Genomic DNA, 9,849 nt, shown 5'->3' on the forward strand with positions numbered 1-9,849 from the left:
TGCCCGCATCCTGTCAGTGGAACTCTTGAAAATAATCGCCGAGCCTATGATGAGATGTCACCGTTTTGTACTAAGAAAAGTTATGGTGGTTGTTGATGTTGGTCGTGCTTGAGCATCAGAACAGTTACGATACAACTCCTTGAGGAAGAACAATCTTGACAGTTCTCTAATCTTAACTGATTGGTTCAGTCCTCTGGGAAAATATTAAATTTCATCTTATTTTTAAGGAAACAACCTTTCAATAATGTACCTTAGTGCCTAAGGAACCTTTAACAAAGAAACCGGAAGTGTGGATAAGTAGGATGAATGCTATGACACGTGACTACCATTTGTCAAAGTTTCATTCCTATGGGCTTTCTTTGACGTTTTCAATCATGAGAAAATAATATTTAGCTTTTGTTAAAATGACAGGTATTTTACTAACAGTTAAAATAATTCCCATGGTTCGTTACACGTGAACAATATTTGATACCTATAATATGTAGGATAAGCGTTAACAATTCAAACGTCAGAAAGGAAGATGGTCATCGACCTGCAGGTCATCTGAATATACTTCCCCAATGGTCGTTACTAAGCATTGTTTTTGAAGACTAGTGTCACCATAAGTAACTAATGAAAGAGAGTAGTGACCTCTATAATGGTACTAAGCCTTCGCCCTGGGAGCCATGTCATTATCCATGAGCTATAATTATTTTAAGACCACCATTAAATGTACATTATGTTTGTGAATTAAATTATTTATTTCCTGGTGACTATTTCAACAATATTAAGCCTTCATAATAGTAATGATCTTTATTCTCGAAAGACGAGTCGTGAAGCAAATTAACATATTTACAAAATGAAACAGTTATAAATAAATAAACCAAGTTCTAACGATCTAATCCACAATATGAAACACCTAATCCGAAAGATCATATTGGCGAAAACATTGGAAGCGACAAATGAACTTTTCGCATGAGGAAGTATATCATGAGTAAGCTACGTATTTGTTAAAGAAAAGTGGATTCGTTGTGGAGAAGGCTTAGCATGCTCCATGCGCTACAGAAAAGAAAAGGAGCTTGCTCGGTTTTGACCCCCAACCCCAACCCCTCAATATTTTATCATTTTACGTAGTGAAAGAATTGCCTGTGTTTCATCATGGAACTTGTACAGATATACGTGACTTGTGTATGTGTTTATCCTTCCTCATATCCGGCGTGATGAATTAGACAAAGATTATTTTCCGGTGATTTCTTAAGCAGTCCTTTCGTTTCTCTGGGATAATTAGTCATCAATGCTTGAAGTTAAATACCGCGAAGAAAAGCTATTGACTTCAAAAGTAGATAATTATCTGAACTGTGTGATACGAATTGCCACAAATCTTTAGTGTTCTGATTATTCTGTTTACATTCAGGGTTTCACAAATACTACAGGCCATTCCTAGTGGTGCAACAGTCGCCTGTCGTGCTTTGCTATTTATTTCAGAAAATTGCAAAATTGAATATTACTAGGATTAGTGGTCACATTTATTTTGACCAAGGACTATCCAATATGTCTATTGCTGTTTTAACTATTCCCTCATTGGCTGTATGACTATTGGGTGTATGACAAAATGGGACATGAACTCGTCGACATGCTAAGAGTACATTCTCTTTGATAACTGATATTTATGGAATAATACCCAGACAACGGAAACATTTCAAATCCTGTTCATGACAATTTGACTCGAAACCAGACTGATTTCATTCACATCGATTATATTTAGTATATTACATGTATACAATATTCTACTATATCTTTTTGATAATAAAAGGATTTGCATGTTTTTTGACGGATGATGAAGTACGAGTCGGGGTAAAGTAAACTATAATGGTTCAATTATTAACATACTAAGAGCATGGTCTAAAATCAAGTTGAATATTGTATAAACAGTGACTCAAATACCACAAGTCCACGCCCCCCTCCGCCACCCCCAGAAAAAGAAATACAATTTACCAACGTAAGTATCATTTGTGAAATAGTATTAACTTTAAAATGAAATTTTAAATAATGTAAACCTCTCTCACATTCTTTTTGTTGTATTTGGTTGTTTCCATCCGCCGAACTACTCACTGTCTCTTCAGGTACTTTCTAACTAAACTATCACCCATGACGCTATGACCCCTAGGAATTCGGTGGCCTTATCGCCTTATGCGATCTTCAGACAACTCACCTATTTTCAGCCCATATCCCTACTGAAGTTTGACACGTACTATTTTTTTTTTTAAAAGATTTACTTATAATATACCGCAATGAGACAAAAGTTTTTATAACTTCAGCTTTCAAAGTGATCTCTTTCGGTTCAGTTATTATAATGAACTCCTTTAGAAAATTCTTCCGTTTCATTTGTTACATGAAATATTGTTTCCGCCTTATTACAGATTTCCCTTGATGTTACTTGATATAAGAACAGTGTTCTGAATATACCCATGTTTATATGTATTTTTAACAATGACATTGAATGCATCTATTGATTCACTTTTTCCTCTGTATGAAGTCGATACAGCACTACGGATATTACAATTCGAAAGTCTGAAAGGCTTAACAGAATAACTGTTATATGTAAAAAACCAAATTACATGTATAACTGAAGTGGGAAAAGGTCCTTTTCGCACAATTCTCTTGACTAATACCCCAGTCACACCGGACTGCGACCATTTTTATTGAGTTTTTATAACAGATCGGACAGGAAAAGCAAGGTGATAATAGAATCTGGAGCAAATCTGGTGAACCACATCATATAGTCGAATTTATAACTATATAAACGCAATGGGAACGCAACTTGCGCACTTTGAACCCCTCAGAAAGCGTAGAAGTATCGTTTTAGAAACTCGAGGTTTGTAGTAAGTAATCGTTTTTGCATCGTCTATACAACGCGGGTACTGCATTTTTCATTTCATGGAGGTTTAACTATACGCTTGTATTGCGACCTTTTCGATTCCATGGCGTTAGCATAACAGACATCTGAATGGTCACTATCCTGAATCAACACGCTTTGAGCCAATTTCCAGTCGTTATTAAAGCGCAGTTAATCACCTTTCTGTATTACCGGGCTAGCTTCGGTGAAGCTCTCACATTTTCGGGAAAAGTAACTTTCACCCTGGTTACAATAGGTAATTTTCGCTCACGGTTACAGATAGAATATACAGTCTTTCGATCGATTCTACCTTTTCATGTTTCATGCTTGAACGAAAATTATTATCGTCAATATGTACTTTGTACTATTATCTAAGAAACTACGAACGAACTCAACCGAGTCTTCTGGGAATATTATCTTGGTATCGGACTAATGAAGTTACGTGTACAATTAGTACACGAACACTGGCGACGATGTACACATTTTAAAGAAGCATTGCCATGCCTAAATTTGTTCCCGTAAGGAAATATCATTTAAAACTATCTACCTGTACATTTTGTTTTATTATTTGCATTATCAATTAGCGTTTTTAAATTGGGTTCCATTCCGATGAGTACTGTATGTCGCTCGCGTTAAAATGTAATTTTGGGACTTTGGAGCCCCCCGCCCCCTCCATTTTTTTTCAGGAGCCGCCTCTGGATTATAATGATAACCAACTGGAGATGATGTTCATCTATTGTATATGCCTTACATTTATTAATAGAATATGCTGAAACGACGTTGTCGCTATCTGTTTCATATCTATTCAGAAGTTAATGACTGCCTTTTTGATATCCATGATACTAATTTACTAAAATATAACAATAATAAATAGTTATAAAATCATTAAGAAAATCAATCCAGTTAATGAAGCACAACTGAACTTTAAGAGGTAATTTTAAGCATGGATGCCCGCAATAATTATCAAACTCATTTTTCCATCGAGACGGTTTACCAGATCATATCAACGACAACAACACCTTCGTTTGAAACCAGTGGCAGCGCCAGCCTAATGAGACTGGGGGTACGAATATCGGGAAGGGGCGGAGGTATTATTTGTCTTGGCTGATTTCAAAATACAGCAACTCTGAGGACGCGTCTTGTCGAAAGCCTCTTTTTTTCGTAAAAATGGAATTGATTTAGTGCATTCTGACATATATTTTGGGCCAAAGAGATCTAAAAGTCATATTTTTTGTACTGGCGCCGCCACTGTTTGAAACTGCGATTTTCATTTATTCTGGTGAAAACATGCGTCAGCAGAATGCAATTTCTGTAAAGCTGAATCTACAGTGGATTATGAATGGAACGTAGCCACGTTTGTGTCACCTGGTCGTTTTACCACCGATTTGTCATCAGATTGTAAAATTAAATCATATTAAACCAGATAAAATGCCATCATGAAAGAATCGGACGATTTGTGCACATAAACAGACATTAATAGACTTATCTCACTTTAACAGATGAAATATCGATAATCAAATCCATTTATTGAGCAAATTACACTCGGAAGAGGATGTATGAAGGATGATGTGTTGCATGACATGAAAAGTTGTGCATGTGGTTAAAGAGATAATACCTCGTAGAACGCTCATTAAATTTAATTTTTAAACTTGGCCATGGTATTTATTCACCAATGGACTGATGGCTATACAACGTAATCATTGAAAAATGCTTCAAAATGCTAGAGAGTGGTTATGATATCTATGTAATACTATTATCACATTTTACAAGAATCAGCTTTTTGCTTAAATTGAGACATAAAATGAGCTGGGGCGTTGCGTTCTTCGTTCCATCATATTAAGCTGATACTGTCTATATTGTTGATTTAATTACTTTCGTATGTACATATTATCACTTAACTTATTGATTGTGATCTTTTGTATTGTGTTAACGCCATTGATCCGAACCACTCCTTTCATTTCAGAGCAATGGGTCTTTTTTTTCCAAGACTCTAATCATATTTCCGCAGGTTCTAACAAGACTGAATTAGCAGACACGCATATCGTTTGTTCTCACCACAACAAAAGATTCACTATCAAGAATACATGAGCAATTTTATTACCACCTAGAGTCATCATTATCATCATCATTTTTTTCTTTATACTAATAGGAGAATAAATCTGATTTCCCAAAAGCAGCATTGCTTTAATTATTATCTCGATTATTTATGTACATCAAGAGCTTAACCAAAGCCCTATTTAAGGGAATGTTTTCTACTAAATGTATGTGTATCGGGGATCAATCAATCAATTAATGCTATCAGTTTCACCGATACACATAATATTTTTAGAAAACCTCTTTACAATCCCGGAATTGAGTTATTATTGCGTCAAGAGGTTTATCAGAGGGGTAAAACTTGGACAAACATTAATTATCACTGAGTGAATGAACGATATTGCAAGAAGATGTGAAATGAGTGCAAAAGCCATCTTCTATCTAGTCATAAATGGCAAAGTCGGAAAAGAATAAGCAATTTGTGTCTTATACACTGAACGCGAGTATTGATCATCCGATTCAGCTCTTATCCTGGTCATACTTCTAGAAAAAATTGTGTAGGTAGCATTTTCATAACGTGGAGCCATTTGTAAAGATGTCCACAATTAACACAGCAAACAAAATTGATCACATGACAGCTAACATTTTTTTTTCTGCGTATCAATTCATACAGACAAAAAACGAGAGAAAACTGTGCATGAACCTTTTTTTAATCGGTTTACAAATTTTAGAAGCTCTTTTATCCATTACTTTTTCAAAGTAAAATAATATTTAAACGTTATCTCGCACTACTTGAGACGATCTACATCAAATCGAGAAAGGTCTGTTAATACGTAGAAGCAGTTATCACCATTCCAACAAATGGATAAAACCTGTTAATGTCTATATTGTAAGATCTCACGAATTTAAGTGATGTGTCAATACTGCTAATGTTTTGAATATCAGTCTATCTTGAAGATAACACATTTCGACTTAAAGGCACTGTAAACATCGTTTACTAAGTACTGTAAATGTAAACAGCTTTTATAACAGTCTAATTACAATAAGACCAAACTTTAGTCTTTTTATTACATTTTATTTTTAATATAGCCACTTCAGTTAGGGTCTAACGACAACTCTCTTGAACGTTCGCCAAATCAACCTTTTGACTTAAACTGATAAACACCGCGTCACAAAATGCCTGCGCTAGAGAGGGTAAAACTTTGATTGGTCAATGAGTTGGGTCAAAAAGTTAATTTGACGTTCAAGAGGGTTGTAGTAAGACCCTAGCTGAAATGGCTATATTAAAAATAAAAGCTGATAAAAACGGAACGAAAGTTTGCTTTTTATAAGCACTGTAAACAGAATTTTACTTTGTGAATAAATCATTGACAGTACTAATTTGCTGTATTCATGTGTTGAAGATATGATGAAGGGAATGATATATGTCATGCTCTCAGACTCTCTCTACTCTGTATTACTGGCGGCATTTCAATTTTCCCATCTCTTTTTTTATAGAAGACCATCGAATGGACTATTTTAAATGTCGCCACTGTCTTTAGTATCTTTCCATGTGTTTGCTTTTTCATAGACTCAACTCTGATTATTTGTAGTGCAAACAAGAAAGGTTCTACAAATTTATAGCATGAACATACCTCGATATTAAAGGGATTATAAAGTGGTTACTAAATTTTGTATGTGTACCATTCCAATTTTCAGTCAGATGTCTGTGGTTCACGAAAAATAAGTGTTGACGTCACTAATCGCAAAATATGTTGCATTACACAAGGCCCATCGCGATTAATGACGTCATCACTCACTCAATTTTAGTAGAATTGCAGGAACCACAAAAGTCTGATTGAAAAGTTGAATGGGCAAATAGATGCTATCAAAAATAGAGAAAACCTCTTTACAATAAGGTAAGGTATAGAAAAATATCAGTATGAATATATCGTTCAGGATACTTTTCATATTATTGATAATAGAACTATTTTTCTAGTTTTCTAAAGGTCGCTGTATCTTCCATTGTGACAATTAGCTATAAAACAGTGAGATGTAGTCAACGATGGTGGTAATATCCATGCTAATGGTAACATGGACCATTTCAATAGTCAACTTCATTGTAATACCATTAGCGTTTCCCTAGATAGACATGTACAATAGATCATTTGTCAATAACTAGAATTAATATGTGATGGGTAGTAAATCATATCGTAATTAGCGTAAATGGTGCCTCAGATACCATGCGAAACAATTCAAGCAGATAGTTTTGGGAAGTATAGTTGATATCGGTTGAAATTCGACAACGGGTCGACTTTGGGGATTTTTCCTTCCTTGAGGAATTCGAACCCACGGCAACTAATCACCTGCTAGAACCTCGCTGAGACTGAGAGGGAAGGATTGACGTTAACACAGTTATTAAATTCTTCGAGGAGATAATCATATAGCCTGGCGCGAGCATGTATAGGTGCTCGGGGTTAAATTAAGCCAACGCCTGGTCGACTTCGGCAGCATCGGTCGTGACATCAGAATAGGTCTTATCTTAGGAGGATTCGAACCCACGGCATCTATTCGCCTAGAAACAACATGACAAAACAGTATAATATTGACGTTTACACAGTTTGAAAGTTGTTATAAGAGATAATCATAAAGCCAGATACGGAAAAAGACAGAAATGTGCATTGTACCAAATCGCCTTACATCAAAAAATCAAAACGACAGAGCTATTCCACTGCCACAATAAAAAAAATGCATGTTAGTTACGATAATGATATTACTCATGTAAAGATATTGTCACTATATAATCAATATATTTATTTAAAGTCTAGGTCTGAAGGGAAAGAGTGTGGCATACATGTTGCCACTCTGCATTAAGGTTTTCAACAATCCTTCATATATTGCAACTTAGATCCTATTCCAAAATTTAATTGAATTTGAGATAAAAAAAAAATGTAATAACTTTGCTGTAGAGCACTTGTTCAGAACAATGGGTCATGGAAAGGAACGGTGATTCGAAGACATAACACATCGGTGCTTATTGTGTTTCTGGATGCAATCCAAAGACACTAGAAATCCCCTCATAGTTTATGCGATCACCTACGAATGAATATGAAAATCCAGTGAGATTATTTTGTCTGCTACCTTTGATAAACAGTTTGAAGTTCCAAATTTACATACAGTTATTCGTAAAAGTTATGACTTATTAAATAATTCAATAATGCTGAAATGAAGATTTACTGTACTAGAGCAAACAATGCTTCAATTACTATTCAAGTAATATTACAGAAATCAATACTAATGATGTACACCAAAGCTTGTTATATGATGTATTGTTACAGTACGTCACACGGTTTCATACTTCTGATATACAACCCAACAACATCCGTAGTTCGTAATCTTATTAACCTCCTTTTGAGTATAAAAACACAAATATATTCCATATCACCATTAGCTATGTCACATCTCAGAAGCAGTTCACAATGCATGTACCAGAGTGGCAGGATTTTTCCCTGAAGCGTCAGGTTCTAAATTCAGTAATTTATCATGATTCGAGGTCGAGTTAATGCCCTTGTCGCCAATTGATAGATTGTATCTATTGATTCTTAAAACACATGATTGAATGCATACAAATCATGATTGAACTCTAATTCAAAGGAGTATATAGACAGCCAAAGATAAAACTATATGTGTGTATTGAATGGCCTCCATTTACACAATACCAATTTTCAGTCAGACGTTTGTAGTTTGGACAATTCCATACTAAGTATCTTATAACGTAACTATCGTAGAGGCCATTAGATATTCGTAACAGCATTGCAATAGGTTTAAAACTCTTTGAGTGGAATCGCAAGATGTATGACTGAAAATTGGAATAGTGCAAGGCCATATTATCAGTTTCCCCGTTACACATAGAAAAAAGAAATCCTCTTTACAATCGCTTTACAATTTAACCAGTTTTTTTTTGTAATAGTGACTCTTACTCGAATCTGAAAGCTTTGCGCTTAACTAACGGATTAATGAAATACTCTAGTCAAATAACAGTAGTCATTGCTAGAGGCTAAAACTACCAATACGTTAGTTATCACTTTTGATTGGCTGTTATTATGAAAAACTTTACCGAAATGATGGTGATTGTGTTAGACCAAATTTACTGAAAATTGGAGACTATACACAATAATTTCAAGGTAAAATCGATTACTACAAACCTGTGAGGGCTTAAAGGCGGGGTATGTGCGAGCTTCAAAATAACAAGAATTATTATAGGAAACTAGGTTTCCTATAAATGTAATGTGTATCGGGGACATTAATAGCATTAATTTGCACCATTCAAATTTTTTACCAGACGTTTGTGGTTCCTGCAATCCCACTAGAACTGTGTATGATGACGTCACTAATCGCAATGGCTTGAGTGATACAAGCAAATTGATGCTACCAGTGTCCAAGTTTTAGAAAACCTCTGAGGTAAATTAAGGGAGTATCTCTTGCTTTATCAACTTTTTTGCCCTATTTTAAATAGTCCGATTTTCAAAGTTTATTCGCCATAACTTTCAGTTTTATTGTTTTAGGACGATTATTTAAATATACTAAATATATCGACACAAACTCTCACTTTAATACCAAGAAAATCATTGGTAACGATAAGATTTTATACCATGATCTTGAACAGGAAAACAAGATAATTGACTTATTTGTCAACTTTAGAGAATTAATCATGTGGACAGGATACAATTGTCAATTGTCTTTACTCGGTAGATAGTCACCATGAAATATTCATTAACCCAACAAATAACATTACTTCAAGTTGTGTTCTTGTTTATTTTCTCCATAATTGATGATAACCCTATTCATTATGTTCCTTGTTGGTTTTTTCCCCACTGCAAATATTGCACGTAGAAGATTTATTTTTGCAATTCTTAGAAAATCATAAATAAACACAATTTTCAAAGGGAAAAGATCTCCAT

The sequence above is a fragment of the Lottia gigantea genome (assembly GCF_000327385.1).
Source record: "Lottia gigantea unplaced genomic scaffold LOTGIsca_144, whole genome shotgun sequence".
Classification (NCBI taxonomy): Eukaryota; Metazoa; Mollusca; class Gastropoda; family Lottiidae; genus Lottia; species Lottia gigantea.